Here is a 14,347-nt window from a genome sequence, read left to right as displayed (position 1 = left end):
CCCAGGCCCCAGCCCTTCAAAGAGCCTGGCAGTCTATTAAGCATGTGACTGCAGCTCTCAACATGCAAGAGAGACTCTGGGCTCTGCAAGGTGCGGGGAATAGCTCGGGGCAGACACAGCTGCACCCCCGCCGTGCTCCAGCCACGAGGCGCTCTGCTCTAGCAGGGTGCGTGGGTGGGTCCACACTCTGTGCCCTGAGCGTAGGGAGCCTGGTCACGATACTCCTCACCTGGACGGCTTCCATGGCGCATTCTCTAACATCCCGGGGGGGAGAAAGATGGGAGGAGCTGGGGGCCAGGGTCATGAGTTCTCTGCCTGATGCTCTTTGAGTGCGGTTGGTGGATTGCTGAGAGCCGCGCTGGCCAGCTGTCTGGGAGCGCCAAGCGTTCCACTCCCGGGAGAAGGTCACCCAGAAGTGACCGTGAATTCCCAGACCCAGTCTCTATGGCCCCCTTTCTGCCTGTTCTCTGGGTGGGGGGCTCCGGAGCTCACGCTGTGACCCTCACAAGTACAGGAAGGCAGAGGTTGAAAACAAACACCCTCCCCTTTGCAGAGAGCTTTTGCCACTGGTTTGGAGCAATCTGGGAAGGCCACGGAACTGGTCAGGTGCTTTGGAAAGCTTTGCCCTGTGGGATGCAGGAGCCAAGGCCTCAAGGCCGTAGGGACTGAGTCACCGGTCAGCTCCGTCCCAAGGCTCCGAGTGCCTAGGTCGGACTTGGGCGCCTGCATCACTCGGGTGCTTTTGAAAAGCTGTCCCCTCCCCCGTTTGTAACCCCCTTGGCACGGAGGACTAGCTTTCCCTCGGGGTTTGTACAGCACCAAATCCAGTCCCCCGCGTAACACGCACAGAAACAGCCACCTCCCCCACCGCACTGTCCAGCGAGCACCGTCATCGGCCTCCTGTCTCCAGCAGCACCACGGGGCTGAGATCTGGGGGAAAGCCGGCCCTCAGGCGCTGTCTTTTTACCTGCCAGCTCCAGGCAGCAAGCGATCAGAGCATTTCTGTGCTGAGATGACAGGCAGAAGACCTGGGCCTTGAGCAGGGCCTCAAGCTGCAGCCCCTAGCCCCCAATCTAGGGACACAACCAGTCCCCTCTTTCCAAACCCAAACCTATTCTAATGCCGGAATCGAAATCAGCACACAGCCACATCCGAACACTCTGTGCAGGACTGGTCACCCCAACCCGGCAAGGCCGGTGCAGAACTGCAGGAGGTTCAGAGAAGGTCAAGAGCCCAGAAAAGCTCTCCTATGAAGACAGGTTGAAGAGCCTGGGACGGTTACCTAAGGATTTTAGGACATGGTCATGCCACCAAAGCCGTGCTGCTCCAAGGCACGCAGTGTAGCTGCTGTTTGTCGGCAGGAGAGATCTCTCCCGCCAACAAAATCTTCCACCTCCCACGAGCGGCAGAGCGCTCCTGCCAACCAAGCGCTGTTCACACCGGTGCTTTTCATCAATAAAACTTTTGTCTTTCGGGGGTGTGTGTGTTTTTTTAACACCCCTGAATGACAAGTTTTGCCGACAAAGTTCCAGTGTAGACAAAGCCTTAGAAATGAGAAGAGGGCCACAATAGAAGTCCAAAAAATGCTGCCTGGAGTAGAGGAGGGAGATGGGGAGCAGCTGTTCTCCCAGTCTCAGAACAAGGGGGCAGTCAATGAAATTGAAAGGTAGGAAATTCAAACATCGATAAAAGGAAATCTCCCTGCCCCCAACACGTAATTAGCCTGTGGAACTCACTGCCACATGAAGTCATTGCAGCCAGGAACTGATTTGATACAGCTAATACAACTAGCCAGGGTGATCACACGTAATGATGACAGAGGATATTGACCCTCCTGCTTCATGGCTTGAGCCAGTCTCTGTCTACTAGAGACCAGGAGGGGTCCATGTGTGATGTGGATTATCCGGCACCTCCTACTGTGGGGTTCTTACACCTTCCCCTGCAGCAGCTGGTGCCAGTCATGGCTGGAGATAGGATACTGGGTTGCACCCAGGGTCTGACCCAGTCTGGCAGCTCCTATGTGCCTCATGCTCACTGTATTCGCCCTGCCTGTCCCCTTGGCCAGGCTCCATACTCTGCTCCAGCTGGGACAGTCTGTGCCCCCTGAGGGAGCTCTCCTGCCATTCCTTTTGCCCCACCTTGAGCCCCACGGGGCACTCCTGACCCCAGGAAAGTCTGGTGCTCCTCTTAGCGCAGCTGGAGCCTGGACCATAACCAGCCAAAGCCAGAAACTCAGCAGGCAGGGTGCCAGCAATGGCTGCCAAGTCCAGGGGTACACAGCAATGTGGCACAGTGACATCACAAACCCCAGCTGGGGCCGAGAGGCCCGAGCACCCTCCCCCAAACCCAGAAAGCGTGGGGGAAAGCTGACAGCTCCGGCCGCCTCCAGGTCCGAGCCGCAGGGGGCTCCACTCCCCCACGGCTTTCGACACCCCACCTGGGCTCTCGGAGTCGTGAGTGATCCCTCCCACCCTGCCTACCCAGAGATTGCAGGCAGCCAGAGAGACGGGTGGGTTCTGCCCTGGTGCGTGCTTCACCAGGCACGGTGCAAAGACCAGGGGCTCTGTCGGCAGGGCCTGGGGCAGTCAGCCAGCGAGAGATCCCAGCCCAGAGATCCTGGGGGGCAGGATTCCATCAGGCTTGAGATGAGGGAGACCAGCTGTGGCCAGCACCGTCCCTACAGAACCAGCAGCTGCACCCCTGCCATCTGGCTGGGGGAGGGGTGCGGGAAGCAGAACCCACAGAGGTTGGTGTATGTCTGCGAGGGGTCAGGGCGGGAGAAGATACGTGGCAGTGAAACCCAGCGTACCCGGCTGGGCCCAGAGACGAGATATGGCCTGGAATGGAGCCAGTGGGAATAGTTGGGCTGGAGGGAAGCGCCCAGACACACTGGGAAAGGACCGTCCTTGCCCCTGTGTTGCTCATGTTGCCGGTTATCACGCACACTGGGGGTGGCGGGGGGCAGGCGACAGTCCCACGATCTCCTTGCGGGGTTAATAAATGACAAACAGCTGCGATAAGCATGGTCCAAGCATGGTCCCCGCAGGTTCTGAGCTGGCCCTACACCCATCAGGAGGTGTTCTAGATAGGGCTAAGCCAGGGCTAGGAGCAGCCGATTGGGTTCTGACAACTCGCTGAAACATCTCTCGGTCAGTTATTAGCCTGCTGCAGCCTGTCAATGGGACTGCAACAGGCGGCGCAGGCAGGGAGGCGTTCACCGTAAAGCAGGCGCTACCGTACCGTGCTCGGGCAATTGGAGACACACATGCATGGCAGTGCCCAGCACGTCTCTAGCTCTGCCTGCAGGGGGTCTCCACAGCCCCCTTCCCGTCTACATCCGCAGACCCATGCAGATGGGGGAAGTCACACAGTGAGTCACGGGACTCTGGGACCTGACCCCAGCGCTCTGCAATGCCTTCTCTGGTAGCCCACACGGCCGCCTGCTCTTCCAGTGGTAACAGATCTCCCGCTAGGGCCAGCTTCTTGCTTAGACAAAGGGTGATGGGCGACGCCTGCAGATGGAGCAGGCTGCTGGCACGCTCTTTGGTACCTGTCACTCTCGGCAGTCTCTAAAAGCTGGCATCACTGTGACTGTCCCCTGGCAGGTGCTGCCATCTGCTGTCACCCAACAGTAACACTGGTACGGAGCTGGCTCCATAGAATTACAAGGGCAAAACAGAAGGGCTGGAGGTGTCGCAAGGAAGGGGTCAGGACACTAGGGAGCGAAGTCCACAGCCTGACTTTGGCGGCCGCAGGGGAGTCGCTGCAGGATCTCTGGCCACGTGGCCAAAGCAGTAGCGTGGGATGTTTGCAGACCCAGGGCAGGCCTGGCACAGGTCAGGTTTGAGATCTATTGGCAAAGCTGCTCAGGGAGCAGGAGGGCTTGTGAGTCGAGACAGAGGCATCAGCACATCTGTGCGTGTGTGGGCACATACAATCCTGGGGGTGTAAGATAAGGGGGGCTATGGGGCAGGATTGAGGGCCACCAACAGCGTTGAGTGGGGAACCAGGGAAATCATCAACAAAAATTATTCTTGGACATGAATTTAAATAAACAACAGCAAAAACTGACTCTTGTTCCCCGAGAGCCCTGGGTTGTTAGGACTGAACGGGGCTGGCGTGGTGCGAGGCTCTTAATCCCATTTGTTCACTTCGGCATTTAGCAGCACTTTGCATGGCCACTTGCAGCCTTTCCTCCTTCTCCACACCAGAAGGGCCGAGAAACATCTTGTTAAAAGGGGTGGTGTTGTAACACCCCTCCCACTCCCAAGCTTGGCAGAAGAATGAGGGGTTGGTGTTGTCCCTGTTTTATGTTCACAGCACACACAGTAACATTCATGCTCTTGCTGGATGATTGCAACATAAACAACTTCATTTCTTCGACTCCAGAGCCCCAGCACAAAAACCCCAAGACAGAGAGAGAAAACAGGCTGCTCCCCAAGGCACTGAGGCACACTCACCTCACTCGAGGCTGGAGGGCACAGAGTGGCTGCTGCTCCCAGATGCTCCCCACAGTGCCCCTGTTTACAAGAAGGAGTCAGAACACCCCACCACCACCCTTAGGCGGCGTCTACAATTGGAGCTAGGGGTGTAATTCCCAGCTCACACCGACATACTTGTGCAAGCGTTCATCAAGCTAGTGAGCTAAAATTAGTATCATGAGCAGTGGAATGGCTAGTCACCCGCGTACGAACTCACCTGGACCCCATGGGTTCGTGGTCAGGGTGCCCAGCCATGCCGCCACCCGTACTACCATGGCTACACTATTGATTTTAGCACACAAGCTCGATGAGAGCTCCCACAACTACGTCTATGCAAGCTAGGAATTGCCCAGCCTGAAAGCAATAGCTTGCAGTTCTAGCACAGTCCTCAGCACAGCACCCTTCCACAGAAGATTAGGGTTGGAAGAGACCTCAGGAGGTCATCTAGTCCCACCCACTGCTCAAAGCAGGACCAATTCCCAACTAAATCATCCCAGCCAGGGCTTTGTCAAACGGGGCCTTAAAAACCTCCAAGGAAGGAGATTCCACCACCTCCCTAGGGAACGCATTCCAGTGCTTCACCACCCTCCTAGTGAAATAGTGTTTCCTAATATCCAACCTAAACCTCCCCCACTGCAACTTGAGACCATTGCTCCTTGTTCTGTCATCTGCCACCACTGAGAACAGCCGAGCTCCATCCTCTTTGGAACCCCCCTTCAGGTAGTTGAAGCTGCTATCGAATCCCCCCTCACTCTTCTCTTCTGCAGACCCCAGTTCCCTCAGCCTCTCCTCATAAGCCATGTGCCCCAGCCCCCTAAATCATCTTCCAGTTCTTTACAGAAAGAGCCAAGGTTTCCATGCAGACAGGGTTTTTTTCATAAGGGCAGTGGCACCTGCTGTGCGAAGGTTTCAGGACTGGGCAGAGCACTCGAGGCAGTTTGGGTGGGAGTGTCCCATTGCTGGCTGGCGCCAGGGGGTTGGTTCATGCGGTTTCACATCACTGCAGCCATCTGAGGCGAAATTTGCCACCAAGTTTTTATGTTTAGAGTGATTAAAGCAGGAGGACAAATTTTCAAGCACTATTTACATCTGGATCCCCTGGTACCAGCTCTGGGTTCCTCACTGGCTGAGCCGAAGCCACGTGGAGCAAAGTGCAAAGACCAAGGGGCCTGTGCTGTGTCTGCACACCGAGACGTTTGCTTTTCTGCATTGCCTTCCCAGCTTGGCCATTCTCTTTCCATGGGCCGGGGGTGGCCCAGAAGAGGGAGCCCTTGCCCCCCTGCCCGAGCTGCTCCGCTGGCGCTGCAATGTGAATAAGGTGTCTGGGTGTAGACAAGGGGCCGGCTCCTCGGCTGGCGGCGCTCGGCCAGACTCCATGGAAGACATTGCTGCTCCGATCGCAGCCAGAGCTGGCCCCAAATGCAGCAGCCTATTTCAAAGGCCACGAGAGGGCTGCAGGACAGGATGGCTCCGGCCCGTCTGCATCCCAGCGCTGCCTGCGGCGGAGCAGCTGCAGCTCGGAGCAGGCTTGCAGCTCTGTGCTAGGGCCGTGAGCTCCGCCTACGCTACTGGCTTAGCCCTGGTGCAGCTGTCAGCGTTGGGGACGGATTGTGCTGGCGCAGAACCCCCAGGTGGCACTGGTATCCCTCGCACCCTGGCTCTGCCCAGTACCAGCCTTATCAGTCTCCTCCCAACGCCGTTCCCCACCGACCTCAGTCTGGGGCCAGGCTGGGCCACGCCTGGGCCCCTGACAAGAGCAGTCAGGACCAAGGGTCAGAGCACGGTTAAAGCCTGTCAAACCTGCCTGAGGCGGGACTTCCTGTGGGCTGTGTCCTCAGTAGGTCAAGGCTAGTGGCCCGGACACTGCTCATACCTGCTGCTGGGCGGCAGAATGGCACTGTTTGGTACCTGGCAACTCTCCAGGCCTGGGTGTGAGACCTGCTGGGCCCGGGCCATAGCACTAGCTCTGCCTGGCTCTGCACATAGAGGAGAGCTACAGGTCTGTGCAGTGCAAACTGCCCTTGTTCACTGGTTCACTCTGGAGCCTAATGACATCCAACTCTTACGTTCACTGGTTACCATTTTAGAAAGAACACCCAGCTGCTCTGGAGCAGTGGAAGCCATCAGAATGGGGCGCACATCAGATACCACCGAGAGGGGAGACCCAAGTCGAGGTCTCTGGGTTACCCAGGAAAGGCTGCAAACACAGACCCTCTTCTTCTGCAGCCCTCCGAGAGCAGGGAGCCCCGGAGGGCACAATGGGTATGGAGGAAGGTGTGGAGAGTTTTCAGAGAGGAACCCAGCATGGTGGGTGGGGTGCCCTTGGGGTGGCCACAAGCCCTGGAGTGACTCACTCGACTGGCCTTCGCTGAATGCTCACACGACATGCAGACGAAGCTACTCAGGATGTGAACCGAAGCCACAGGCGCCTTCCCGAGGAGTATTTCAAGTCTCGGCCAACACTAACACAGCCAAGGAAGCACCAGGCTAGAGGCTCTGGCAGTTGGAAGAAAACTGCCTGGCACAGGGGAGGGGGTCCTCATGGCTTGACAAAGCAGCAGCCGTGAGCCAGGCGGGTTTTCAGCCATTGTCTGGCCAAGCCCGGGCAGAGCCCGCTCTCGCTGCCCCACTGCCTGGGGTGCAGGCCCCATAGCATGCCTAGGGGGCGACTCAAACCAGACTCACGTACCATTGGTGTCCCTCAGCTGACGAGGCAGCCAGCGTGAGTGGGGAGAACGAACCTTCATCCTGGGAAGGGTCATGACCTCCCCGGCAGGTGGGGCAGCACATTTGCCTTGGTGTAAGTGCAGTCTCGGAGCTCCACACGGGGCCAGGCCACGGCTGCAGGAGGTCGAGGGTTTGTACACAGGACTTCGGGGAGCAGTGAATCGCGAGGGCAGGTCCAGCAGGGAGCTGGTGTGGCAGATCCTGCTCAAGCAAGCTGCCCTCCGAGTGATGGAAAGAAGCCTCCGGCCCAAGTGTCCTTGGCTTTGCTGTGCCAGGCTTCGCCCCAGCAGCAGGGAGCGGCCGGGAGCTGGCAGCACCAGGACAGCAGGGCTCAGGCTGGGGAAACAGCTCCCTACCCCATCCCTGACACCGCAACTGGCTAGAAGATCCTGCAGCTGCTCCCCCGGCAGGACCCTCACCCATCCAGCACTGGGCAGTGTGTGTGTGTGGGGGGATGTTCCCTCACTCCCCCAAGCAGATGGGTGAAGGTACACGCCAGCCGCACTCAGACACCGCCAGCCCCGCAGCTGCCCTCCTCAGCCCTGCATTCCCAGCTGGGCCTTCCCAGTCCCCACCTCTCGCCTTGTGTGCTGGGTCCTTCCTCGCAGCCTCCTCACCCTCCTTCACCATCCACCCCACAGATCCTGCCACAGCCAGCTCCCCTCCACCAGCCCTTTATCCACCAAACTCTTCATCCCTTCCCACCTCTTGAAAGGAGGGGCAGGAATGCATACGCTCCTCCTCTACCCAAGATCCCGCCCAGGGGCATCTACCCAGCCCCTCTCTCCAATGCCCATAGGAGGACTGAGGGCACCTCTAGCACTTGAGCAACTCCACTGACCCCTCTCTCCCGACCCCGGCTGCCCCTGAAATGCTGAGCCCCGTGGGCGTGAGCAGCTGGTGCATGGACTAGAGAGAGGATGGCCAGGGTGCTGAGGGACCCTAAGAGAACTGTTCCTCTAACGTACCTGTTTATCCAGAAGCGGCGTCCCTGGCCTCAATTAAGCAGAATCTGATGCTGACGAAAGGCAGCTCGGAGGAGCCCGGACGAGAGGGTGTGTACGCCAGCAGGGACAGGAAAGGTTGGAATTGTACAGGGGCTGCTAAGGGAAACCAGTCCAGCTTGTCACTGTTTCGCTTTTCTCTGGCGGGCAAAGGCACCTGAAGGGATTCGTCCAAAATGCAATTTTTCTTGTTTGTGGTTTATCCAAGAAGCATCAGGAAGGTGAAATCTGTCCTGGAGTTGCTGGAGGTTTCCCCCGAGGGCCCAGTTATTTGAGAACTTTCTGAGCCCTGAACAGAAGGGGCCAGAGTGTTGCAATTCCCCTCCAAGGAGAACTTTTCTCTCAGCTGTTTAATCGGTGTAAACAAAGCAATCCGGGCATTTGAAATCGTCTGGCTAAGAAACGCTTCCCCGCGCAGTTAGGGGTCACCTCTGGGGTTCTGGGATGTCCTAATCGTTCCAGGGCTCCAGGCCTCCAGAGAGTCCTCCAGGATCAGCAGAGGAGACGAGACCCGAATGGCTAATGCAACAAAGAAGCAGGGAAAAAAGAAGCATATAAACCCTTCCCAGCCGCCTGTGCCCACCCCGCCGGGAAAGGCAAGAGCCCCCTTGTTTCCCTTTGCAGGTTGCTTTCCGGGCTGAGCGCTGCAGGGTGCCTTTAAGAGGTGGGGTGGGGGGGTTGGAGCCCGTTCCCCACATGGCCCTGGCCCCGACACCTCTTCGGAACAGCTCTGCAGGGGAGACCTGCAGCAGCTGGCGGGGGGAGGCGATGCCCGGGTGGCCTCTGCTCAGAGCCACTTCTCTCATGGGCCACTTAACTCCCTCGAGTGCAGGCCACTGCCTGTATTGCACCATCCCCTTCCCAGGACCAACGCACCCAGGGGAGCCCCACGTGGGCAGCCGGGCAGTGCGGGGTTAACCTCCGGCTGAGTGGGGAATTCTCTAGTTGCCAAGTGACTTCCTCTGGTGAACAATGACAGCACAAGGATCGGGGTAGCCGTGTTAGTCTGGATCTACAAAAACAACCAGGAGTCCGGTGGCACCTTAAAGTCTAACAGATTTATTGGGCATAAGCTTTCGTGGGTAAAAACCTTCAGACGCATCTGAAGAAGTGGAGTTTTTACCCACGAAAGCTGATGCCCAAATAAATCTGTTAGTCTTTAAGGGGCCACCGGACCCAGTGACAGCGCAGTGCACAGGGCCTGGGGCCAGGCGGTGACCGCATGACCCGGCCCGGCCCGCTGCTCCCGAGGCGAGGCGGGAGGAAGCCTCCGGCACATCAGCTGCGGTCCCCACTCTGCCGCCTCACCGTCGGGGGCCGCTGTGGACAGCGCGATGCAGCAGCGCCCGGCCCGGGCACCCGGAGCCCCCGTGTAGCAGAACGCAGCGCCCGGCCCGGCCCGGGCACCCGGAGCCCCCGTGCAGCAGAGCGCAGCGCCCGGCCCGGGCACCCGGAGCCCCGTGCAGCAGAGCGCAGCGCCCGGCCCGGCCCGGCCCGGGCACCCGGAGCCCCGTGCAGCAGAGCGCAGCGCCCGGCCCGGGCACCCGGAGCCCCCGTGCAGCAGGGGCAGCGGGCCCGGTCCTGCTCCCCAGCGTCCCGCGGCGGCCGAGCAGCCCGGCGGGGGACAAGACGGCGCCTTCCTGGGAGAGCCCCTAGCGGGAGCTGGGAAACCCGACCGCTCCTGGAGCAACCCCCAGCCAGCCCCGGGGAGAGAGCGGGGCAGGCGGCAGGCTGAAGCCGCCCGGTGCTCACCGGGCCCTGGCTGCAAAGGCTCGTGCCCCCGGGAAAAGCTCGGCTGGTGTCCAAGCGACCAGGGGACTCCCAAACCAGGCGTCCCAGCACCGCAGCCACTTCGAATTGCACCAACACCGGCTTTGCCCGGAGTCTCGGCGCCTTAGTCACTGGGACCTGCTGGGACCACGGACGGACTCACCGACCCCGGGGGCTGGACATGCCACTTCTGCCAACACTCAGGCAGCTCCGAGCAGCTGCCTTGCTCCCTGCCGCTCCTTCCCGGCCAGCCCGCAGCCGCCTGCTCCGCCTGGAGCTGCCGGAGCCGCCCCCTCCCCGGCCAGCCTGGGCTGCTTGAAGAGCTGCCTTACGCTGGGGACACAGGTCCTGCCTCCCATTCACTGCTCCACCTCCCACAGAGCAGCTTCAGCAGCCCCACGTTAAAGGGCCAGCACCGTCCTTTCTCCCTCCCCCTCCCCTTTGGCTGGTCCCTGCAAGGCTCTGCAAACCCTCCCCAGCTGTAGGGTCACCCCTCCGACCTCCTGGAGAACAGGAGCAAAGCAGACTCACCCAGCCCCCCCAGGCAATCCCCTGGCCTCCTGCTAAGAAGCTCAGGTCCATGAGTTAACAGAGGGGCTTTAAATGGAGGCCAGGGCTGGGCCCCCAGCTGCAGTAAAGTGCAGTTCTACCTTGAGAAGTGACTGTAGAAATGGTTCCTGTCTCCTCTCACCAGCTCCCCGCGTGTCTCAGTCAGAGCCACCGACCCGACTAAGAGACATGTCTGCTACTTGCTACTCCTGGGGGCCCTGCGGGGCCGGCCTGGCCACGGGGGAGAGTCTGTTTCTGGGGGCCCTGCGGGGCCGGCCTGGCCACGGGGCAGAGTCTGTTTCTGGGGGCCCTGCGGGGCCGGCCTGGCCACGGGGGAGAGTCTGTTTCTCGGGGCCCTGCGGGGCCGGCCTGGCCACGGGGCAGAGTCTGTTCCTGGGGGCCCTGCGGGGCCGGCCTGGCCACGGGGGAGAGTCTGTTCCTGGGGGCCCTGCGGGGCCGGCCTGGCCACGGGGGAGAGTCTGTTCCTGGGGGCCCTGCGGGGCCGGCCTGGCCACGGGGGAGAGTCTGTTTCTGGGGGCCCTGCGGGGCCGGCCTGGCCACGGGGGAGAGTCTGTTCCTGGGGGCCCTGCGGGGCGGGCCTGGCCACGGGGGAGAGTCTGTTTCTGGGGGCCCTGCGGGGCCGGCCTGGCCACGGGGGAGAGTCTGTTTCTGGGGGCCCTGCGGGGCCGGCCTGGCCACGGGGGAGAGTCTGTTTCTGGGGGCCCTGCGGGGCCGGCCTGGCCACGGGGGAGAGTCTGTTTCTGGGGGCCCTGCGGGGCCGGCCTGGCCACGGGGGAGAGTCTGTTTCTGGGGGCCCTGCGGGGCCGGCCTGGCCGTGGGGGAGGGAGCCAGAGTCTGTCCCCGTGGGCCCTGGGGGCAGCCCAGCCACAGAGGAGGGAGCCGGAGTCTGTCCCCGTGGGGCCTGCTAGAAGCAAATCCACCAACTGCCATGGCCCAGTGGTCTGATCGGAGATGACTGGTCCCGTGGATGGTGACCTGATCCCGCATTGATTCAGTATCACTGTCCCTGAAACTCCCCAAAGTGTCTGTATTTCACACCGTGCCTGGGTGACCTGTGCATCACAACGGTATGTCAGTCTATGATTCCCTGTGCCCTGGCCACTCATAACATCCAGCCCGTCTGGGCTAGGACAAGGGGCCGTGGTTAAACAGTGCTAGCTCACCCATTTTAACAAACATGGTTCATATTGGCCATGAGGACAGTCACAGCTGGCCCTGAATCCTCTCCAGCAGCGCTCGTTCGGTGCGGTGGCTGTCCGGGTATGGACATATGGCTAGGTTGGAAGAACGAATTGCAAAGTGCATTTCTCAAGGACTAGGCAGCCAGTGATCACATGGGCACCAAAGGTTTCGGTGGTGCAGTAAGACTGGCAATGGCAGACACAGACTGCTCGTCCAGCTAGCCCATCTCAGGGACCCAGCAGATCAGTCCAGCTGGTGGTCCATCGGCAAGGAGGCCCTGTCCCTTTGGGAGCTGCCGTGTTGCGGGTGAATGTAGACAGGGTTTAATACCGTTCACACCCTGTTCCTTGTCACTCCCCCCTAACATGCTTTAGTGACAATAATGAATTGTAGAACTTCCCCAATGCACAGATGGGGAACCCGAGGCAACAACCAGGGAAAAGACCTGCCAAGCTCCCACAGCGGATCCATGGCAGAGCCTGGAGTAGAATCCAGGTCTCCTGACTCCTAGTCTTCCCCCCGATGACCAACCCCTTGCAACCAGCGTTCTTGCTATGCTGGACCTTTTCAGCCTTGACTCTTTCTCAGGACGCGTCCCACGGTTCAGGATCAGGTCACTGTTCTCCCCCCTGCCCATTGTGTATCCTCTGAGTGTTTAGCTAAGGCTGTGTACCAGGCAGACATCTTCAGCAAGCCCTATTCACAATGACTTCCAGGCCTTCTTCTGAGCTCCCTGTCATTTCAGAGCCCAGCAGTGTGTGGGAAAAGGTCAGAGTATTTCCATGTGTTTTCTCTTGTGATATTCTGAGCCTCTTCAAGATCTCAGCTAGAACAGCAGGACTACCATAAACATACCGGACTCTCTTTCATCTCTACTCCACGGGACATGGAATTGCCATCCACAACGGCAAACATTTTAATTTTCTGGGGAGTTGTCCTCAGTCCAGATGTGCACATTATGGGCTGGACAACTCTCTGATCTGAACCACACTTCGGATTAGAAAGGCCCCAGGAAGGCCCTGCCTGTAGCTGATAAAGTTGGGACCAGCAGCTGCCATGTTCAGAAGATTTCAAAGCACGTCTTCCGTGCACTGCACTGGCTCCTGTCCTGTGTCTCAAGGAGCCGGTGGGTGGGTGGCTCATGGGCGGGTGTGGGGATGAAAATAAAACCTTTCACGTGTTTTGAGGCATTCTCCGAAGGAGCTAAACTTCCCAGTGGCTTTCCAGGCCGACCTCACCCTGGGGGGTTTGCCCCTCGCTGGAGCACTTGCCCAGGCTCCTCTCAGAACAAATCTGGGCCAGGCTGTGCTCAGTGGTTTGAGCATTGGCCTGCTAAACCCAGGGTTGTGAGTTCAATCCTTGAGGGGGCCATTTAGAGATTTGAACCGCCCTGGGGCTGCAGGCATGGTGCAGCGACCCATGGAGAGCTTTCCATTCACAGGCCCCACCTTACACAGCATGGGACGGGACATCACACAGCACTGCAGGGACTAGAACATTGCTCTCCAAACCACCCACACAGTGGCTCAGTCTGCGAGACCACAGCTGCTCCTGTGATGTGGGGAGAGCCAAGCAGGAGAAAGTCACTGTAGGCTACTTCTTCTTAATCTATTCCCATTCATGACAGAGCATCCCATAGCAAACATCCTGCTTGCGCTTTCCTTGGGCACTGAATGAATGGAGCCCGGTGCTGTGCCTTTAATCTTGTTCTCACACCGTCGCTGCTTTGAAACCAAGGTTTTCAAAGTGGCCATGATTCTGTGTGAAACATTCTGGGCCCGACTGCCAGAGGGGGCTGAGCACCCACAAGCCAACGGGCATGGCCAGGCACCCGGCTTCTCGGATAATCAGGTTGCCTATTAGATGCCTGAATGCGAGTGTACAGTTAGGCAGCCACTTCTGCAAATGTTACCCCTCGTAGTTAGAGACAGGAGAACAGCTCAGCAGCTCACTGCTCTGCGGCAGGTGGAATGTGCCCTCTGCTCTGCTCCTGTCCCTGTCCGCACTTCCGTCTGACATTGGGCTATGCACTGGGAACCGGAGCACAACTGATCTGGAGTTAGTGGGTGACAGTTCCCATGCCCCCCCCCAATCAGGCCATTGTACAGAGGAGACAGAGAGTACCATGCTGCAGGAATTTCCCTAGACCCCCCTGGGGGGGTACGCTCCCCCCCCAAATTTCCCCAAAACCCTCGCCCCCAATTTTGTGAACTAGTTACATGCAGTGTTGCCAATTTAGTGTTTGTTTGGACATTTGAATTGAAATTGAAACATTAATACACACTTTACAAGCATATACAGTGTATGAAAAATTATGTGTATCTGAAAAAGTATCCTAGATTTGAAAAGTATGAACAAAGACTAGCTTCCTTATACAGCTGTTGTTTTTATGACAATGTTGGTGCAGTCATTTCAGTGATATTGGCCAACCTCATAATTTCAAATGATGATTTGTAAGCAAGATCTAAATGAGCTCTCCCTGACAGCTAGTGATGAGCTGGGGGCTGGGGAGAAAGGCTTCAGGACCAGATTGTCTTTATATTCACACCTAATCTACCTACGTATCCAGCAAACAGAGCTGTGTTGCCCAAGTGATAGATTTTGGCTGGGGTT

At 58.7% G+C, this 14,347-nt stretch overlaps 1 protein-coding gene across 1 annotated transcript in view; it reads right to left on the bottom strand.

Annotated features, from left to right (window-relative positions):
* The window catches only part of RIPOR1 (RHO family interacting cell polarization regulator 1), a 114,973-nt gene extending 106,718 nt beyond the window's left edge, over nt 1-8,255 (bottom strand). The window contains exon 1 of the mRNA XM_054048591.1: nt 8,177-8,255. The gene's annotated coding sequence lies outside the window, so the exon portion shown is untranslated. The remainder of the gene's footprint in view (nt 1-8,176) is intronic.
* Nucleotides 8,256-14,347: the final 6,092 nt, after the last annotated feature.

The sequence above is a fragment of the Malaclemys terrapin genome, chromosome 14 (assembly GCF_027887155.1).
Source record: "Malaclemys terrapin pileata isolate rMalTer1 chromosome 14, rMalTer1.hap1, whole genome shotgun sequence".
Classification (NCBI taxonomy): Eukaryota; Metazoa; Chordata; order Testudines; family Emydidae; genus Malaclemys; species Malaclemys terrapin.
The sequence above is the reverse complement of the archived record's forward strand: the minus strand, read 5'-3'. Positions and strand labels throughout refer to the sequence as shown.